At 38.8% G+C, this 22656-nt stretch overlaps 1 long non-coding RNA gene across 2 annotated transcripts in view; it reads right to left on the bottom strand.

The window, feature by feature from the left end:
• Nucleotides 1-255: 255 nt before the first annotated feature.
• LOC147574874 (uncharacterized) overlaps nucleotides 256-22656 on the bottom strand; it is a 23100-nt gene continuing 699 nt past the window's right edge. For both annotated transcript variants that reach the window (XR_015243592.1, XR_015243593.1), the window contains exons 2-3: nucleotides 20723-20872; nucleotides 256-1532 (exon numbers count right to left, since the gene is read on the bottom strand). This is a non-coding gene — a long non-coding RNA (uncharacterized LOC147574874). The remainder of the gene's footprint in view (nucleotides 1533-20722; nucleotides 20873-22656) is intronic.

Raw genomic sequence — 22656 nt, 5'->3', positions numbered from 1 at the left:
TTACACTGAAACAATTTTTCTTTTTCTTTTATTGTACAGGTGTCTAGAGCTCTGTGTTTCCTTTCTCCTATCTCCTATCAAAATCCACTCTATCAGGTGGGGGGGAGGGAGTGGATTCCTTCACTACTTTATACACTAAATAATAATATTGGTGTTGCTCAAACTATCTATGAAAAGGGGCCCACTGAAGCTAATACGTTCATAAAATGCAATAGAAACAAATTATGAGAAAATAAAATTTAAAAATCAAAGATATACAAAATACAAGTCCTAATTTTTTTATTATTGGCTTCAAGAGACTTAAAATTACATTTCAAAATATAAAATCAAAGCAAATATAACACAGGAGAAAATAAGTATCATGGACTGGCCCAGTCTAAAGACTAAACTTTACTGAACACTACAAATTATTAAAAAGCAAAATCTTCTACTTGTGGACATTTCCATTTCCACTGACAAAATATGTACACTGCCTTTATTTTAGAAAGCCAGCCATTGGCTAGCTACTGGTTGGGGATAGGGGTATTGAGACAGAGGTGTTTCCCAGGCCCTTCAGAAGTCAGGATAAAGACATCTAGGCCTGTGCTCAGGATTAGGGAGTTGTCTGGGGCATGGGAAGCAAGAATAGGTCCTGAGAGAAAACAGATCAGCAGCAAAATCTTAACAGAATTTTCACACTTTGGCTATGGTGAACTCCCAAGCTCCTCATTCGAAGCAATGTGGGTCCTGACTTGTACCTTTGCTTTCATTGAGCCAGCTGTGATATTAATATCCTGTTGTCAAAATTCTACTAACATGTGAAGGTACCAAACTTTTAAAATGTGGAAATTTTTTAAATGTAAAATTAAGCTAAGTGAAGTAATTTTGTTCAGTAGGGGACATATTTGCTATCATATGGGGAGAAAGTTAACAGGGAACTGAGATTGATAATACCAACAAGAAACAGAAACAATATTTTAAAATTAAATAAATGGGTCATTTAGGGACCAACTGACAGATTCTTAATAAAGACTATAGAATGCATTAAACATTAGACTGTATGGAGAGAATGTTTGTAACTTTAATATGACAATATTACGTGATGAGAAAAACTATGGACTTTGATTTATTGTTTATTGGCACAGTTCTAGAATTATATTCCAGCATTCTGTCTCTGAGACCTTGGCCTTGAATTAAGTTGGTGACAGAGTAGAAATAGTACACATATTAGTACACTGTTCATTAAATTATGGAATAGTTGACAATTTGCATTCCCTGCTGCTTCCCCCCCATTTTGGTGCCCTTGACACAGTTTGGAAGCCTCCTCATCTTATCCTCTACTTCAGGTCATCTGTTTGTCCCCATTCTCTCTAGGGTCTCCTTCCCTACCCCACCACTTTCCCTCCCTGCAATTTTGCAAGCTATCTCTATCCTCATGATTTGGTTTCAGCTTGTAAAACTGTGTCTTTTCCATAATGCAATCAAACCAGAGAGCCTCTACTTCACAGGTGGGTCTTGTGATCCACAGACTCTTATGAGTCTTTGTCCAGTCTCTGTTAAGAAAGTAAAAAAGAACAATGGAAGTAATTATCCTATTGATTTCAGCTATAAATGCTATTTTGCCCGAGTTGTACGAATGATGAGTATTATGTGAAAATGCTGCTCTCTAGTGCAACAGAACTGCAAATAATGTACATCTATTTCTTATAATCCCATCCAACATATCCCAAAAGGTTCAAATCGAACAAAACAGAGGTAATATGGTAGCTGAATCATAACGTAAGTATGGAGAAGAAAAGGGAAATTCCAAGCATAAGGAAGCTGTAGTGGGAATAAATGTGCTTAAGGAAATATTATTTTAGTTACTTAAACAGGGGTCACAGATAAGAATATTACCAATCCATCAATAGACAATTACTTACAGCTTACTATACATTCAGGAATGAAGTGTGAAAACAGAAGTATCAACATGGGCTCCAACTTCAAAGACTTGTTTGCAATTAGGTCCAGGTAAAAAGATAAAAAACACAAAAGTACATATTTGAGAGCTGGGGAATGTGGTACAGATTCAGTAGTCATATGCCACATTGAGCACTTGAAATGTGGTTAATCCAAATTGGGATATGCTGTAAGTATAAAATATAAACCAGATTTCTGAAGCTTAGAATGAAATAACAACATCTCATGAATAATCTCAACCTGATTGCATGTAGAAATGAAAATATTTTTAAAATAACAGATGAAATAAAATATATCATTAAAATTCATTTTACCTGTTTCTAGAAAATGCAAAATTACATATATGCCTGTATTTTATTTGTTAGAGAGCATGGCTTAAAAAACTGTATTTCAAAGGAATGGGAGCTTAGTAGAGAAGGGAATAATCTGGGTCCCCTAGAAGAAATGGCCCTTGAATAGGTTTTGCTGAACTTGGAGAGAGCAGAGAGAATAAAAGGTGTGTCAGATCTGGGAAATGGGTGATGGGATAAAAGAGAAGGTAAGAAAAGAACAGAGAGAGAAGACCCAGTTTGGGGGCAGGGGCGGGGATTACAGAGAACACCCTGATGAGGATGGAAGAAGAACAAGATAGAGGGAGGGCAAAGAGACGGAGTCTTTAAGGCCAGCCAGAGGCTTAGAGTACCTCAGAAGTAAGGCACCCCTTGAAAGGGTTTGAGTAAGGGAATTTTTGGATGAAAGCTGAAATTAAAAAAGAAAACTCTAGCAGTGAGTTATTTAAACTCTCATCCTATTAGAAGGTTCTTATATCATTATTAAATTCAGATCCCCAAATAATAACACAAAACTAATACCACAAAAGCTCAGCCACTCGATTCAATATGAAATAACAACACATTCTCACATGTCCAATTAACCTTGCCCTTCAAAGTTTGGTGGTGTGTGTGTGTGTGTGTGTGTGTGTGTGTGTGTGTGTACGTGAGAGAGAAAGAGAGATTTTCAAAGGCTATCACACACAGGTGCTGTGATCTCTAACAGGGAGGGCAATAAGAGAATGGAAAGTAAATAGGAGGCCTGAAAACGCTTTCAGATGATGCACCTGAATTAACAGTCCCTTCTTTCATTGTCTATAAAAGAAGCTGTCTTTTCCTGAAAGCCCTTGGAAATGATGAAGTGCTCATCGATAAACATCAATTCCCTTTAAATCATAATGTTTGCCAGTCTGTCTTCCCCTAGCTCACTCTTTATGTTGGTCCAGAATGTGACTGTCACAACTATCTGGGTGAACAAGATTGTGAAATGTGGTCATAAAATACACGATTATTTTTAAACTCATCTTTGTCACATTGTGATGCTCCACAAAACACCTTTCCCTGGGCTACGATTCATTTTAATTGATCCCATCAGCACCATATCTATATCCTGAGTGCCTTCACAATACCCTCTATTTCCAGAGAAGCCCATCAGGTTATGGGTTTGTTAGTAATAAAAATTACCAAGAAGCAGTCTGTGGACGATAAGAGCAATACAAATTCTAAGGAGAGGTAATAAGAGAAATAATGAGCATCCTTCTCACTCCTTGCAAGTGAACAATTCCGAGCTCCCCGAAGCAACACTTAACCTATTGTATTAAACAGTAATGGACAAATATTAAAAATGTTGATGTCAGCATTTAGAATCTGTTGGCTTCAAAATGTCATTTAAAAGTTAAGTTCTCCTAAGTATTGTTTATCACGTTTCTTTCTACAGGGTTCTTTTCTTACTAGGACAGAGCCTTAAACCCCAGAAGAATAATTTTCCTCCTGTTTTAATGATTTGTTTACTGGTTCACTCCAGAGTGTGAGCTGGAAAAAAGGGAAGTGTCATAAAGTCTTTTATGTACCAGGATTTTCCACGATGTCACATTGGTAGCACTTCCCATTGCCAAAACTATTTGCAGAGCTGGACAAATAAGCATCCAGCGAGCTGCTATGGGGACCTGATCGCTAACCAGAGCACAGGCTGCACACATTTCACCTTCTCCCAATCTTCTTGGGGTGTGTACCTGCTAATCCTTTATGATATATAAGAGAGCGAGGAAAGTGATAGAACAGCCCCAATGGCACAGACAGCTCTTTTTCTCTCTAAACAAGAAGAATTAGTTGGACTGAAAGGTGGGCTATTCTAGGGGAGTGAGAAAGAGGTGACAGAATCAGAAGGGCCTGAGAGGACCATCATTTTAGACTATTTCAGGAAGGAAAATAAGTATAATGTGCTTGAAGTGACTTTGAAGCTCTCTTCTGAAGAAGTCCATGCTGAACTGGGGGCACCTTGCAAGATGCAGATTCTGGAAAGCTAAGAAGACTTGGCAAAAAGGAGGCAGGAGTTAATGTTGTCAAATAGGGAGTACCAGTCTTCTGCCCTCCCATGTTTAGGGCATACAGCCAGCATTACTCAGTCACAGCACTGCTATCACAACCCTTGTCAATAAAGGGATCCAGGCACGAACTACTGATAAATGGGCATTTGCACTTGAGGTGAACTCCATTTACCATACTGTTTGGACTTTAGGCTTAAAAGTGAAAGGAACCACCATTTTCCTTTGCAACTTGATTTATCCCATGTCACTTGGAGGAAGGCAGGCAGGCAAAGCTTCAGAGCAGAACAAAGATAAGTTGATATACTAATACCAAAGACATAATTATTAAAAAAAATTGTCAACTTCTGAGTCCCCACACTTAAAACGTGCCAGGTATTCTAAGTGTCATTTCTAATCCCCATGATAACTCTTTTCAGGGGGCATTATTATCATTCCCACCAACCCCTCCTTTCTGTGGAGGAGACTGGGACTTGGAGAAAGGACCTTCCCCAAACCACAGCACTCATAAGTAGCAGAACTGAGATGAGAACTCTGATCCTCTGATCCCAAGTCCCAAATTTACTATTCTAAGCCATTTCACAAAGTGGGAAGTGGTTTTAGAGTTATGAACTTATTTAACATTTATCTTTTATTTATAGGAAGTGATAGTAGATGTCTATTTATAGAAGTGATATAAAATCTTCCTTTAAAATACATTATATTTATGGGGCACCTGGGTGGCTCAGTCAGTTAAGTGTGTGACTCTTCATTTTGTCACGGGTCATCATCTCACAGTTCGTGAGTTCGAGTCCTGCACCGGGCTCAGCACTGACAGTGCAGAGCCTGCTTGGAATTCTCCCTCTCCCCTCTCTCTACCCCTACTCTGCTCATGCTCTATCTCAAAATTAGTAAGTAAATTTTTAAAAAAATTAAATAACAAAATAAAATGAATTACATTTCAAAAACCAACACTGATTTAAAGAAAAATATAAGAAAGTTATCTCAGATATTCACAAGGATATGGCAAAAGGCACTGTGTTAATACATCCATTTACTAGGAAGTCAAAGTAAAATGGTGTGAAATAGTGATTTTTACTGATCACTCCTTAAAGCTCACATAAAAGAGTACTCAAACCTGGATACACAGGGTGAACAAATAGCTTGCTGGCCTACTGGGCTTCCTCTTCTACACTCTTGGGAAACTCCTATGTTAATCAAGCACTCACAGCCTGGGAAGGAGTTTCTATTCTCAGTAAACTGAAGCTGCCGTCAGGAAATTAAGAGGTATCTATTTTTCACTTTATTCCCTTAAGGTCAGGATCTGTGCTTTTAATAGTGACAATTAGCTAACATATATAATTAAGCCATGCAAGTGAATGAACGGAAAGCAAGGGGAGGAACCCAGGAGCTAGTTTCTTTCTCCAGACATCTTACATAAACAGTACTCAAAGACTGACCCCCAAAGGTGATTTCTTAAAGTGTCAGGAAGGAAGTGCCGACAATAGGGCAAATGTTTTGAGGACAAGTAGAGTTTCTGTAGAACTCCTGAAATAACATGATGTACAAATGTCCTCATTACCTCCAAAGGGTAACCCATTCATAACTCCAGTAACAGCTGATGTTTGTCAATATAAATTTCCAGAGTGACTTCCTAATTTTTTTCCATTTTGTTTATTTTGAGAGAAAACTCTTAACAACATCAAACCACCTCTGGCCAAAATCATTCACTGATATCAGCAAATAGCACTAATATGACTCCTCAATTCTAATTCCCCCTCACATTTCAACATTTCTGAAATTAGATTATACCTTACACCTGAGTGACTATACATTCAGTGTGGTCTTTCTTTTTCCTTCCTCATCACATCTCCCACTTCATTTTCCCCTTGGCATTGAGTAAATATAATGTGTTAGTGGGAATTAGGCTCAGTCATAATTTTAGAAGTATGTCTAGACAAATTATAGACAAATATAAGCCTCTCTACATATTATTGGCTTTGAAGTCATTTCTTTTTTAAACCATTAAACACTAAAACACGTTGTTAGGGAAAATGCATTTGAACAAGAGACCAAGCTGGTAGAAAGAAAGAAAAAATTATATAATCAAAAGAATGCCACTATGTCCCAAAGGTTAGAGTCACCTTACTATCAAGTAAGTCTAGAGCAAGGAGAACCACATAATTCATAAATTAAAATTTCCAGTACTCATTTATCTTTATTTTTAATAATTCCATTTGTGATCATGTGTTAGATCACAAGGTCATGTGTTACTCTTCATCCTGGCTTCTCATGTAAACTACAAATAAGTTTTTATGATAATGATGTATGGGGTTAGCTATTTATCTTCCCGACAAAGAGATACCTACAAAGAAAAAATTATTCTGCCTCTGAGATGGGATGGCATTAAAGGAATGTTTTCCAGATGCTTTTATAAAAAAAAAAAAAAAAAAAAAAAAAGCTTAAAGAATATATGCAACATAAAATTTCAAGGTAGGCAAAAAATTGTCAAAAAAAAAAAAAAACAGTCAAAACAAAGGCTACTTTTGGTGGGAAGGGAGGGGATTGTGATAGAGAAGGGGCTTGAAGATTTCTTCTAGGCACAGGGAGGCTGGCAATGTACTTTTTCTTGACCTGGATGGTGATTACACAGGTGTGTTTACTTTTTGATAATTCACTGAGCTGTGCCTTCTTCCATGTATGTGCCATATTCTTCAAATGAAAAAGAAGTTTATAAAATAAATGCAACAGATACAGGATTTCCTATAATATATTATTTGTTGACCAAAAAAAAGGGGAGAGGATTTATTCTGCCTTCAGGTAAACTGAACTAGGGGCTTTAATATTACATTGACTACAGGGTAAATGTTGACACTAAGGACATTAATCTTGATGTTCTCCCAAGTCATTATCTGTTCCCTGGCATTATCAGAATAAAATATATCTCTATAGAAATAACAATTTCTGGTCACTCTCAAAGAGTAACACTAAGCATGGAAATCAGAAATATTGATCTTGTGTTGGTATAAAGATGTTTCTATTGAAGTGAAATCATTTCTGTAAAATTGTACACTTGCTGTCCTAACACACATAACTGGTCCTGGAATTGCACTGTTCAGGAGACACTCACAAGTGAAAATGACTTCTTTCAATAAGCAGGTTCCAACAGGATCGTTTTGGGGTGTGGATGCTAGATTCCTCTATCTCAGGTTACCCAGGTTACTGAGGACTGAAAGTGGCTCAGTAAGTACTAACTCTTCCTGCCCCCAGCACAAAACAGGAATGATTCCATGAATGGGTGCGGCTTTGGACAGGGGTGATGACAAAAGGATGGAGCACAAGAGGTCTTATGTCCCTGGGAACCAAAACTGGGAGCACCAAAAACATGTGTCTATTCTAACCACCAACAATATGTATGGGACATTAAATTGATTCACATGCCAAATTTGCTGGCTCCATCACTGACTTTGGGTGGTGTCTGTTACAGAGCAAACAAAGACATTGAGGGCCCAGTGTCTCTTCCCACTCCCAGCCTGACTCATGTTAGAGGGAAAGGGTTGGAATTTCCCCTGAAGGTTTTGCACTCCTGTGGAATAATGCCCCCGCAAAAGGTGCATCCATGTCCAAATCTCTAGAAGCTACGAAAGTCACTCTATTTGAAAAAAGGGTCTTTGCAGATGTAATTAAGGATCTTGAGAGGAGATTATCCTGGATTATGGAAGTGGACCCTTAATTCAACAACAAATGTCCTTATAAGAGACAGAAGAAGAGAAGGAAAGGTGAGACTGGTGTGGCAGAGGTGGTAGTGACATGGCCGGGAGCCAAGGAAGCCAAGGAAGGCAAGGAATGCACCCAGCCACCTGAAGCTGGGAAAGACAAGAAAGGCCTCTCCCCTTGAGCCTTCGGAGGGAATAGAGCCCTGCATTCTGGGCTTCTGACCTCCAGAACTATGAGGAAATAGCGTTCTGTTACTTTAAGTCATCCAGGTTGTGGTACTTTGTTATGGCAGCCCTAGAAAACTAACCCAAATACGCACCTAGAGACGCTGCTCGTCAAGAAGCACACAATTCCCTCATGAATGAAAAGTACTCATCCTTTGGTAACTTGCAGGCATTTAGTGTTTCTCTGGGTGGCAAGTGGTAGAATATCTTCCCAGAGGAACCCAAGAGACAGGGTGTACCAGGGACAAGTCACCGCCCCCGCTCTCCTCGTGCACGGATGCCTCTGATGGACAGGGTGTGAGTGCACACTTGGCACTTTTTTATGTCTAAACTATTTCACTGGATGAATCATTATCCAAGTCTGATCAATTCAAATACCCAAGAGTAGATGATAACTGTTTTCTGGCTGGTGAAAGGAGCCTAGCTTTACTGGAAGTTCCCAAGTAATGTCTTTCAACTCAGTGTTACTGAAAAAAATAATTAATTATCAGGAATTAGGTGCTTTCGGCATCTGCATCATTTTTACTCACTTATCTCAGGCAACACCTGCAGGCTCTTCCCTGTTTCTCTGTTCACTCAGCTCATTCTGGTCCTTATCACTCATAGAAACTTCTGCATCTGCTAGGTACCTGGAAAGGTTAAGCCTGTATCTCTCCTCTCTCCCTGCTTGATTGGGCCCATGCCTTTCCCATCCCCTCCTCAACACTGCCTGAGTCCCACTCATCTCCCTTACCCTAGTTCACAGCATAAAACCTTTTCAAAAAGATACAGAAGCAGCAGGTAAATACAAATGCAAACAATGAGATAGCACTTTACATACATCAGAATAGCTACTATCCAAAAAAAAAAAAAAAAAAAAAAAAAACCCAGAAAATAACAAGCATTGGCAAAAATACAGAGAAACTGGAACCCTTGTCCACTATTGGTGGGAATGTACAATGATGCAGACACAGCAGAATACAAACAAAAAAATTTTGAAATAGAATTACCATATGATCCAGCAATTTTCTGGGGATATACCCAGGAGAATTGAAAGCAAGGTCTCAAAGAGATCTTTAAGCCATGTTCATAGCAGCATTGTTCACAACAGCCCAAAGGAGGAGGCAGCACAATGTCCATCAATGGATGAATGGATAAACAATGTATGGTTTACATATACAATGGAGTACTATTCAGCCTTCAAAAGGAAACAAATTCTACATGCTACAACATACATGAACCTTGAGACGTGGTTTAGCACTAAGTGCTAAATGAAATAAGCCAGTCATAAAAAGGCAAATACGGTATGATTCCACTTACATGAGGCATCTAGAGTAATTAATAGAAATAGAAGGTAGAATGATGGTTGCTAGGGCTGGGAAGAATGGCAAGTGGGGAGCTGTGGTTTAATGTGTACAGAGTTTCAGTTGCACAAGATGAAAAGATTCTGGAGATTGGTTGCACAGCAATATGAATATACTCAATGATACTGAATTGTACACTTAACAGTGGTAAATTTTGTTATGAGTATTTTACCACAAATAAAAATTAAAAGAGATATAAAATATTTCAATTAGATAATAATACAATCACCTACCCAGACTTGGAGCTCTTCTCCCACTGTCTGTATCCCTATCCCTTCCACCTTCCAAAGTTGGTGTGCATCTGGGTCAAGCATTATTTCTCTACTTTTACTTTCCTTCTACTTACCCCCAACCGATATGTAGTATCATCCTGATACATCTCAAAAACACAATGTTGCCTGGAAAACAGCAAGTTGCAAAATACCACTAATGTAAATGTTAAAAGGCACACAAACACAAAAGGTAACTTTGAGAAGAAGTGACTGTCCCCACACCTACAGACTAGACACTACTAGAGTGAACTTTCCTCAGACTTAACTTTCTAAAACATTTGAAACAATCTGCCTGCTTCTTGATGAGCAGTGTCTGTACCTCACATTCAAGGTCCTATTTTTGTTCCCTTGCCTACTTGGTCAGATCGCTCACTGGATGCCCCTCCCATTTAGCCTGGCTAAGACCTCAGTCTTTCCAGTTATGGCTTCACCTCCTGGGCAACACCGTCATAGACAACTTATCATAGATTCAATACCTAGCCCTGGGATCCTCCTGCCTGTGTGTTCATTGCCACACATGCCCTTACCAGATCCCAATGGGTGGGCCTCAGAAACTTCAGTGATTAACAGATGATGTTGAAAATATACATTTTTATTTTAGGTTTATGTTAAGATTGGCTTCATGCATTATGGAAATACCTGAACAATTAAACTATCAAAGAAAAAAATCGAATCAAACAGTGACACTGAGACACAAAGCTGAGTGTTTGAGCCCTTTTTATGGCAAGAAACTAGCAAGTTATCTGATCATAAACACTTTACTTTTTCATATTCATCCTCAAGTCCATGTGTGACTTGGATGACCCACTCCCAGGGATGTAAAAATTATTTCACTTTTGTATAGAAAAGATCTTCGGGGGGCGCCTGGGTGGCGCAGTCGGTTAAGCGTCCGACTTCAGCCAGGTCACGATCTCGGGGTCCGTGAGTTCGAGCCCCTCGTCAGACTCTGGGCTGATGGCTCGGAGCCTGGAGCCTGTTTCCGATTCTGTGTCTCCCTCTCTCTCTGCCCCTCCCCCGTTCATGCTCTGTCTCTCTCTGTCCCAAAAATAAATAAAAACGTTGAAAAAAAAAAAAAAAGAAAAGATCTTCAGTTTTTAATGAAGGCTTCATGGTCCAGTAATCCGACCTAAAAATCAGAAAGCCAGAAAGATGTGTGACAAGCTTAAATGCTTTCGCTCTTTACTTTTCTGCATAAGGTAAGTAATTTTTATAAGAGACTACGGTGCACTCTGTATATCGGCATTTTTGGTTTTGCAGTTGAACTACATGAATGCAACGGCGTTGGTAAGCAAAAGCAGGGCTGATGTGGTTTTATAAGTGTCTAACAAATCCATCATTTTTCTCCCAAGTGTCCTTATTTCCCTTACATAGATCTCAGACAATGTAGTTCACTGTCTTCAGAAACTATGAAGACCTCTGACTTTATAATCTTACACCTGAATCAAAACTCTGCTCCAACACTAGTAATGGGCCCTGAGCAAATTGCTTTACTTCTCTGAGGCTTGATGTCTCACAGGTATAATGGGGTTAATAAAAGCCACCTGACACGGACTGACCACATAGCGGTAACCTAGCTGAAGCATGTAGCACAGTGTCAGGCATATCATATCATGACCAAGGTTTAACACAACTCTTTTGACACCATTTCATGAAGATCAAATAAAGGTTAAGGATAAATGCAAAGAATCTGTTAATTTGGTTTTTGTTGCTTTTGTGCGTGTTCATTGGTTTATTCCTGTTGTGGCTGATTTGATCAGTTGTTTCTCTAAATTAGTGAAATCAATCTACTGGTTTGGCTATTAATGTGAATCACAGCCATTTACAATTAATCCATATTTACAGTATCGTGATGGAAAAAATTTCCTTTCTTCCCTCTAGGTTCTGTGGCTGACCTAATAATTAAATTGACATAGGACAGATTACCAGGGGAAAAACAAATTTAACTTCATATGTACCGGAGCCACAAAGATATGAGACCCAAGGGCAAGTCAGGCCGTTGAGGAGGCTTATACGCCATCCTAAGCTGGGAAATCAGGTAGGGGCCTGGGACTTCAAAAGGGAGAAGGGTATTCACAGAACAGCAAGAAGAGCAGGTGTTTGGTAACTGATGTTTGCCCTGCCATCTCGAGAGGTCATTCAGATAAAAAGCTATCTCTGGTAATAGCTCTTTCTAGGCCAGCCCCCCTATCTAAATTCTTTTATGTAGTTAAGGGAGAAGTAAAGGTTTTTCTTAAGTCTGCTCAGTCTTGATGGACTTCGGTTCAAGATAATCCTCATACCAAAGTGGTGGATTTGGGGGTGGCAATACCTGCTCCCCTTCAATGGATTACTACTAGATAACTTTCTAGGGAAAAAAAAGATGGCAGCTGGATCCCCAGTTCACACATACACCAGGATAAACTCCAAATGGGTCAAACACTTATAATGAAACAAGAAAGAACTACAAGAAATATGGAGAATTTTTTATAAACTTAGAGTAGAGAAGGCCTTTCCAACTATGACTCACAATTAAGGTGTCATAAAACAAAAAAAGATCAACCAAACAACTACAAAAAAAATACGAAAGCAAAAACAAAAACAAAAACCATGTGGCAAAATCAAAAGGCAAATATAATACTAGAAAATTAATTGCAACTCATTCTCCAAAGGGCTAATCTCCATAGTTGTAATAAATTGCTAGAAATAAAAAAAAAAAAAAACCCACAGACCAATAATCCAGTAGAAAAAACTGGGCAAAATATAAATCATGGGGAACAAGGAAATACAAATGATCCTGGGGAAACATATTAAAAGATTTCACTTGTAATCACAATAAAAGGCAATGCAAATAAAAACAAAGCAACAATATAGCACACCAAGTTACAATATTTTACCTATCACATCCTCAAATATCCAAGCTCAGTTAAACATCTGACTGGCGAATTTGTGGGAAATAGGGACTCTTCATTCACTATCAGGGGGAGTGAAATAATACAACACCTACAGAGGAAAAATTGGGAATCTATTTAAAAATTTAATTGCATTTATTCTAGCAACCCTACTTCTGGGGATTTATCTTAAGGATATACCTGTGCACTTAGAAAATCATGGACATTATTCACTTTGTAGTAAAATTGTTTGTAAAAGCATGACCTGGAAGCAATTCATACAGCCATCTAAAGGTGACTGGTTATATAACTATCATTCAGCCACAGAATGGAACATTCTGCAGCTCTTACATGAGGAAGACCTCTGTATACTGACATGGAAGAAAAACAGATGGTTGAATGAAAAAATACAAAACTGGCCACAGAGTATGAGAATTTTGTCTAAGAAAGGAAGGTGATATGGATACATATGTATATTTTCCTGCATTTTCATAATGAGATACCAGATGAACACAAAAAAATGAATAGAAGAAAGTGGTTTCCTACAAAGGGCAGGAGGAACAGAGCAGATGAGGACTAGGGTGGAGCAAGATTTGCCAGTGTATTAATTTTAACATCATTTGGATTTTTTAACATGTGAATATGTTATCTATTCATAAGATTAATCTTGATTTATTGACTGATTACCTGCTACATAGAAAGCCTGGTGAGTGGCACTATAGTCACACTTTCAAACCAGCTAGCATGAATATTTGTAAGCATCTATGTGCTAGACATGACACACTCATGGGAGGTTGAGGAGGAAGAGAACTCATGGTTTATAAATTACATGCGAGTAAAGGTCCCATCCTTGACTTTGTACTGCTTTTCCTCAGGGCCTACCATGGATATCATCTGAGGTGACACAAAACATATATAAGGATAACTATCAACAATATGGAACAGTGCTAAACAAATACCAAAGGAAAAATGTTCTAGACCAGAAGAGGGAAAGTCCCAGTGGCCGAACTGGTCCAGAAAGGCTTCAGAGGAAGAAAAACTTGAAGTGGGCCTTGTGTATCATATAAATTAAATCTTTCTCACAAAAGTTCTTCAGTAGAAAAAGTTTTTTTCAGAACCGTTCTGATTATGTTGATTTTCCTGAAGCAGGTGAGAGAGGAGCAAGGAGATAGGAAGCACATGCCCCATCATTTCTACTCAGTTCTCAAAAAAGTGAGTAACATTGCAAAATTAGCTTTTCCTGGTCATGTTAGTCCTTCCTCAAAACGAAATTAGTACACGGAAATGAGAGTTGGATTGCAAGTCACAATTTTAAAAATCTCACTTCTTCATTTTACTCCTTTCCAATTTAAAAGGTTCCATCATCTCAGGGAAGCTTTTCTCCTTGACAGCTTTCACAGACATTGTCTCTGAATGGGTTGGCCAGAATCAAGAGAGGAATCTTAAGTTTCCATTCCTGTCCTACACCTACAAAGTGGTTTTACTTTGTAAATGCTCTTCAAGCTGCAGCAATTAAAAGAGGGAATGCCATCTTGAAGGAGTCATTTGTCAAGACTCTCAGGATCATACTGTCCATCTGTTACCTGAATGGCCTCTTTGGCACAGCTTAGCTCACCCCTGAATGCCTCCCAGGAGAGGAAATCTCTACCAATGTCATCTTGATGCAACTCTGTCAGGAAGTTCTTACGCTGAGATGGAAAAACTCTCCTTTCTTCAACCGGCTGGTTCTACTGCTAGCCCCAGAACCCTACAGACAAGACAGATTCATCTCACAGGAGTTAAACTAGGCACGCCAGAAGAATCACCCCTCTTACATTAGCCTGGAGTCAGAGTATTGAGGTGGCATAGGGAAGGGCAGTAAATAATGTCTTGTTGTAGGGGCACCTGGGTGGCTCAGTCGGTTAAGCATCCGACTTTAGCTCAGGTCATAATCTCACGGTTCGTGAGTCCAAGCCCCACATGGGGTTCTGTGCTGACAGCTCAGAGCCTGAAACTTGGTTCAGATTCTGTGTCTCTCTGCCGTCCCCTACTTACACTCTGTCTCTCTCTCTAAAAATAACTAAACGTTAAAGAATTTTTAAAAGGGGAACCTGGGTGGCTCAGTCGGTTAAGCATCCGACTTTAGCTCAGGTCATGATTTCACTGTTCGTGGGTTCAAGACCCTGTCTGTGCTGACAGCTCAGAGCCTGAATGAAGCATGCTTCGGATTCTGTGTCTCCCTCTCTCTCTCTGCCCCTCTCCTGTTTGTACTCTGTCTCTGTCTCTCAAAAATAAATAAATGTTCAAAAAAATTTTTTTTAATTAAAAAAATAATAATAATGTCTTGTTGCTGTTGTTCCTGTATGGTTCTAAACAAACCTGTATCAGGTATGCATTTAAGTTAATTAGGTAACAATATTTTGATTAATTGCAAAATAGGGTATTTTGAATGTACTAGTCATCTAGTTGACCAAATTCACTTGAAAAATAATGTTTTCAGAAGTGTATCTTAAACATGTAAAATAAGTAGAATAAAGGTCTTCCGAGCACACACTCCCAAATATTTCAGTAGTCCCCCGTTAGTTTAGGTCCAAGGTACTCAAGGAAACAATTCAGAAGTGATAATCAACAGACAAGCCGCCTTCTCTTCCACCAAGGTAACGGCCACATAGAAATGAGGTCTTTGAACACATTCCTGGAGAAGAAGACTTATTTTGAATAAAGTGCTATCAGCTAAGTTAGTAATACCCCAAGCAAGTTTTATGGCTCTCTAAGGAAAGAATTAGCCTACTCATTTGGGAATTTAGTGGTATTTGGAATGCAGAAAGTGACAAGGAGGTTGGAAATGGATTGGCTTTGGGGCTTGTTCTGCTATATAAATAATAATGAACCTTTTCCGACATGAAGTAATATGAAATGAAAAAAATAAAATAAAATCTGTCCCTAGAGTATAAAATTATCTCATAACCCAATTTGCATTTCTCTACTCCAAGCATATTTTCTGGGAGTTCTACTTAGAGAAAGCTGCTGAATGATAATTAATTTTAACAAGCACTTGGCACACAGAGCTGGACAGTACACAGGCTGCCTGCCCTAGAGCGAGTAGGAATTTGAACTCTACTTTTTACGGTGGTTTTTTTTTTTTCCACAATGACAATATTTAGGCATGAAAATGATCAGGACTTCAACTTTATTTTGTTCTTTCTTTTTTTTCTTCATTTGGATTTGTCATCCATTTAATTCAACTTAAATGCACAAGCAGTTTGTAAACACTGTTAAGAAATGTGGGAGATAATTGGATCATGGTGCAGCAACACCAGAAGGGCATTAGGTATTTGCTACTCATCAAAGAGACCATTCGTTTTTCTTTTCTTTTTCCCCCTGTGTTCAGAAAAGAAGGGAAAAAAAGGGCACATCTGCTGACTTATAACTTATAGTTCATTGGTGAAAAAAGTGCTTTAGAATGAGATCTTTATGTCATTTCCCATGCAGTATTTTCATTCTTTCCTGAAGCACTATTTGGTAAAAGCAAGTGATAGTCTTGAGATGTGATCATCAATGTTCCAGCACTATTTCTCGTTTATACCCCTGCACGTGGGATACTGGCAAGCAAATAAGGAGTCGTTTCTGAAGAGGATATTAATTTTGAGAGAACTAACACTATGATTTGATAGTAATAACTTACCTCTCATCTATCCATCTAGCTTACTGTTCTATACTAAATTACGCGTGTCTACAGGTTTATAATGTATGTGAAAAATTGCAAAATCTTAATTTTGACAGAAAAGACATTCTTTAATTTCCCAGGCAAGCTACTAAAAAGATGAATATCTCTCTATGTATTTTCAGATGAAAAATAATGACATACTAATCCATCCCTTCTTACGGTTTTGAAAACAGACTCACTACCTGTGACTCCGTTCCTTGCTCTCAACAAAGGGAACGAATTAACCTTCATGATTAACAACTCATCAAATTCCATTGCTTCTATAAAGGCAGTATTTTTTATCTTTCATAATCACATTTAAACTCATAATTAGTGCCATGGATAAAACTGTAGGTTAAAAATAATGTCTGAATTTCTTAACCTCTTCCTTTGGAAGTTCATGAAATGTTTATCTAGAAATCTTGACGCTTAAGTGGTCTGTTATTTTTGTCACCTACAAACACAATAATGTTCAAATTAAGCTTTTCCTTATCAGGATCCCTTGATCTTGTGCCATATTTGGAGCTTAGCAAAATTCTGCAAAGTCAAATCTATGTATAGATTAAAAGAATTTTCTTAATTTATTCTTGATTCTGATGGGAACTTTCTTAAATTGCACTCAATATTTACTGAGAATCTAATACAATCAAGGCACTATGCCTAGAAACAAGGGGAAGACAAAGGTGAATAAGAAAAGGTCTCCGCCCTCAGGAAGATTTCAATCTGGTGAGGACATAGATTATATTCATTTTACATTGTTAGTTATAGATCTGCCCCAAACTAAAGGTATGACCTTGAGAAAGGCCTTCTTGTTCTTGCCTTCTCAATCTCTTCATCTATAAACTAGGGATCAGGCTTAGATTTATTCTAGAAACACCAACTGAGCATCTACCATGGGATAATAGTGGCTAACCCTAATGAGCAATTACCATGGGGCAGGTTGCAGGGTAAACATTTTATGTGTATTATCTCATTTAATCTTCAAAGCAATCCCAGTTTTCAAGGGGAGGAAATTGAGGCTCAAAGATATTAAGTGACTTGCCCAAAGATACAAAGTAGCTAAGCCAGGATTCAAACCTAGGCTAGCCTGACTTCAAAGCTGATGATGCCTGTAAACAGTATATTGTGTTTTTGCCACTATCTTTAATGGTTTCTAATTTCTTTACTGTTAACTTTTTTGTTTTAATTTCACTGTAGTTAACATACAGTGTTACGTTTCAGTTTCAGTTGTGCAATATAGTGATTCAACAATTCTATACATTACTCAGTACTCATCATGATAAATGTGCAAATAGTGTCTAATTTCAATATTATATGATCATTATTTGCCCTAAAATTGTAAAATGTAAATACAAAGAGTTTGATTTTAATATTAATAGCAAGAGGAGTGGAGGTTGAGGGTGCATAACTGAATGTCACATTGATTCCAACCAAGGAAATCCAAGGAGACTTCCTGGAGGAGGCAACATGTGGCTGCAATTTCCTCTCACACATACACACAGAATGAACTGGAGCAGTAAGGGCATTCCAGGCCAGTGTATTATGTGAGTGGTCACAAAGCTGTAAACGCTCATGGATCTGCAAGCAACTAGTAGAAAGGGCAGTAAGAATGAGGCCTTGAAAATTCAGCTAGAGACAGACTGTGGAGAGCCTTTAGTCATGCTAAGGACCCTGAACACTATGGGAAAGAGGGAGCAACTGAAAGTTGTGCATGAGAGTGAAATGACTGATACCTTTTTGTTTTGAGTTTATTTCTTTGGTTTGTTGTTTTCAAATATTTACACCCAATAAGAACAGTTAGCAAAACTGCCAAACACAAAATGAACATCCAAAACTAGTGATACTAAACACTAGCAACAAAATATTTAAAATGTCATTTTCAGGGGCACCTGGGTGGCTCAGTCAGTTAAGTATCCAACTCTTGATTTTGGCTCAGGCCATGATCTCACAGTGGCAAGATTGGGCTCTGTGCTGGGCATAAGGCCTGCTTAAGACTTTCTTTCTCTCTCTTTCTCTCTCTCTCTCTCTCTGTCTGTCTCTCCCTCTCCTCTTCCCCCACTCGCTCACTCGCTCTCTAAAAAAAAAAGTAAATAAAAAAGTAAAATGTCATTTCCAGAAGAAAAAATTTTAATAGCAACACAAAATATAACTTGGGGAAAATGCCAAAAAATATGTGAAGCATCTTTTCCATGAAACTTATATAACCTCATTAAAGAATATATGAGGAGTTGTAAGTAGAGCAATACGCCATGCTTATAAATGTAAGGACAATAAATTGACCTATAAGTTCAGAGGCCAGTCATTACAGTTATATGGAAAACAAAGGGTCAAGTTTGTCAAGAAAATTTTGAAGAAGAAAAAGAGTAGATGTTAAAACTTCACAGATGTCTGATTAAGAGGTACAAATTTCCACTTATAAAACAAATAAGTCACGGAGATGAAAAGTACAGCGGAGGGAACATGGTCAACAATATTGTAATAACTCTGTAAAGCGACAGATGGTGACTGCATTATCGTGGTCAGCAATGAGTAATACATACAATTGTCCAATCACTATGTTGTACTCCTAAAACTAATACAGCATTGTATGCCAACTGGACTTCAATTAAAAAAAAAAAAAAAGATGTCAAAACATTTTAAAACTAAGTGACCTGAGATTGCTCCCAAGGACAGTTATTGTTTTGTTTCTTTTTTGTGCTAACAAAATTGTGTGGGAAAGGAGGTAGGAAAGATGACATTGATGACAAAAAAGACATGAACTCTGGAGCGCCTGGGTGGCTCTGTAGGTTAAGCATCTGACTTTGACTCAGGTCATGATCTTGTGGGTCGTGGGTCTGAGACATGCATCGGGCTCTGTGCTGACAGCTCAGAGCCTGGAGCCTGCTTCAGATTTTGTCTCTGTTCCTCCCCTACTCATGCTCTGTGTCTCTCTCTCTCTCAAAAAATGACTAAATGTTAAAAAAAATTAAGAACAAAAAAACGACATGAGCTCCTCACCCACTTCAAATCAAAGTGATCCTGAACCTGAAACACTATCACTCTGGCCCTTGAATAAGGACAAAGGCCATTTTCAAAAGAAGCCCTTGCCTGACAGGAGCCTGGCCTAAGGATAACAATTCTAAGTAGCAGGAATCAAGTTTCAGTTAGCCAGCTGGCATTTATATCTGATATGTACCAAAAACAAAGGAGTCATAAGATGAAATTGTAAGCCCACCTATGGGCCTGGGTCATATAGCCTGTGACAAAGTTGAAAGGTAGAAGCCACACATGAAACAACTAAAGAACTTACTTAAAAGCAACATACGAGTAAGCGTAGTGAAGTACAAGCATAAATGAAAAAAATGCTGAGAGCTGCAAGTGGGGTTTCCGACAGGCAGATGGACTCAGGGAGACATTCTGAAATGGGCCTGGGAAGGGTGTGGCTATAGAGGGAGTCACTGCCACTTATCTGCCACTACTCCACTGTGACTCAGGCATTACAGGACAGCACCAAAACTATCCCCCTGCACTATCCACTGCATCTAAATTCTGTCAAATTATGACAAACTTACCAAAATATAACTTCAAAATCTGTCTTCCTCTATAAGAAATTGGCTTATGATCTTGTCTAAGATTTTTTTAAATGTTTATTTTTGAGAGAGAAAGTGCAAGTGGGGGAGGGGCAGAGAGGGAGACACAGAATCTGAAGCAGGCTCCAGGCTCTGAGCTGTGGGCACAGAACCCTACATGGGGCTCAAACCCACCAACTGTGAGATCATGACCTGAGCAAGAGTCAGATGCTTAATCAACTGAGCCACCCGGGGGCACCTTATCTAAGATTTAAGAAATCAGTAGGCTTGTCTTCCAACTTGTTCTCTTTCTTGTTATGGGTTCTATGATGCTGCAATTAACTAGGAATTTCTTCTCCCTGGGGACTCTTTATTTTGGGCCTTAGATCTTTCACAACTGTTGCTTGTGAGGTGCAGAGCACCAGCATGGAAGGAACAGAGGTTAGTACCTCGTGGAGGATGTGATTCTTCTCAATGAGAAGTTTATCATTTATACAATGGTGAATCCCAGAAGGACATGAAAATACACATGGGATCCTAATGTTCTCTCACAGGGGTGTTGCCTACAATGTGCATCATTAGAGCCGTTGTGGACCCATTAGAGCTTTCTAAACCATTTATATCACACTAGATCACAGAACTAACTTAATAGATCGTAACTGGAAGTACCTCGGCTGGGTGCTGGCTCATTTATATTGCAACCAAAAGGCAATGCACCATAAAGTACGTATTGATAAGTCTGCAATGAATAAGGCAATCACATAAAATCTCATTACTTAAAAGAAATTAAACTCACTGTGGTTTATATAGCAATATTCCTCATCCATGTCGACATCAGATAGTTCCCATGCCAGTCACAGTTAAATCTAATTTGCTGTAATCCTGGTAAATGGGAGGTAATCAACAAATCCTCAGCTCCGGCTCCAAAGCAGTACATAAGACATTTCTGAAATACATTAGTAAAGAGAGGATGGGGAGACTTCCTGCCAATAACTGACATTTGTTATGTACCAATAATATTCCCTGGGTTCTGATACTCTATTTATTGGAATTATAAATACGTACACAGTTTAAGAGATTTACAAGTCATTTCTTATTTCTTCTGTTATCCTTGCATGATTACTAAAACCAAAATTAAATCCACCCTTGTTTGAATGTGCTATTCTAAATTCTTAGCTTACTTGATCTCAGGTGAGCCTCACAACAACCTGGTGAGAAATTATTCTGCTTGCCATTTTGTAGCTAAGGAAACTGAGGTAAGAGAAGGTACATACCTCAAAAAACAAACAAACAAACAAAAGAAAGAGAGAGAGGGAGAAGTTACATGCTGCCCAGTCTCACAACTGATCAAAGGCAAAGACAGAATTTATACCAGATCTGATTCTAGAGCCCAACCTCTTAACCATCTGCTTCACTGCTCTCCTAGTTGAGCCTTTTTGTATGATTGCTAATTAATTACACGTGGATAGGAGGATAGCTCAAAATTTCTAAACAGGATCTTGGAATATTAGTCGAATTGGAAATGGAGGACTAAGTCTCTTACTTGAAGAAACATTTCAATAACAAAACGTATTTTCACTAGATGGCTGAGTTATTTGGGGTGGTTTATTTGGGCTGATTGACAGAGTCTGGAGGAAATAAGGGTTAAAGCCAGATTCCCAAGCCATCCTTTGGTTCTGCTAATATGGATCACATTACTATGTATTTAGTATCATTTTCTCTTTGGTTCCCTGAAGAAGGGATGGACACTAGGATATCTGTCCTCCTATTTTACACCTTCCAATGTAAAATTTTACACCATACAAGTACTGTGGATCACAGTACTAAGTCACAACTACCTTCTCCCTCTGGAGTTTTTTGCTCTAATCCACTGAAAGACATTGACTAAGGAGCACAGTACCGAACACACAATAGGAACTAAATGAATGGTACTTATTTGGTGCTATGATATAAGCATACAGCACTGACTGGGTAAGGGATCTAATTCTGCAAAGGGTGTTAAGTTTGAGGGAGTCATTTGTGTATTTATTCCTTCTTTTCTTCCTCAATGATAAAGATGTGCTGTATGCTTTTTTAATTTTTTTTTAATATTTATTTATTTTTGACAGAGAGAGAGAGAGAGAGAGAGCGAGCACGAGTAGGGCACAGAATCCAAAGCAGGCTCCAGGCTCTGAGCTGTCAGCACAGAGTCCGACGCGGGGCTCAAACTCACAGGCCGTGAGATCATAACCTCAGCCCAAGTCGGACGCTCAACCGACTGAGCCACCCCAGGCGCCTCTGTGCTGTATGCTTTTTAAAGATGAAAAATGTTAAGTGCTGTTCCTCTGTACCATGGATATATACACCTGCATACCAAAGGCTAATCAACTCGAGGTTTAGAAACAAATCATACGGCACATCAAATAGAATGGTGAAGTACATTATCGAAGGCTAAAAAACCCCAACTTCTCCACGTTGCGCAGCTAGCAAAAATGACGTTTAAAAGTGTGAAAATCAGGGGCGCTTGGGTGGCGCAGTCGGTTAAGCGTCCGACTTCAGCCAGGTCACGATCTCGCGGTCTGTGAGTTCGAGCCTCGCATCGGGCTCTGGGCTGATGGCTCAGAGCCTGGAGCCTGTTTCCGATTCTGTGTCTCCCTCTCTCTCTGCCCCTCCCCCGTTCATGCTCTGTCTCTCTCTGTCCCAAAAATAAATAAAAAACGTTGAAAAAAAAAAGTGTGAAAATCAAGCTTA

The sequence above is a fragment of the Puma concolor genome, chromosome D4 (genome assembly GCF_028749965.1).
Source record: "Puma concolor isolate L17-30 chromosome D4, mPumCon1.1.hap2, whole genome shotgun sequence".
NCBI classification, from domain to species: domain Eukaryota; kingdom Metazoa; phylum Chordata; class Mammalia; order Carnivora; family Felidae; genus Puma; species Puma concolor.
The sequence above is the reverse complement of the archived record's forward strand: the minus strand, read 5'-3'. Positions and strand labels throughout refer to the sequence as shown.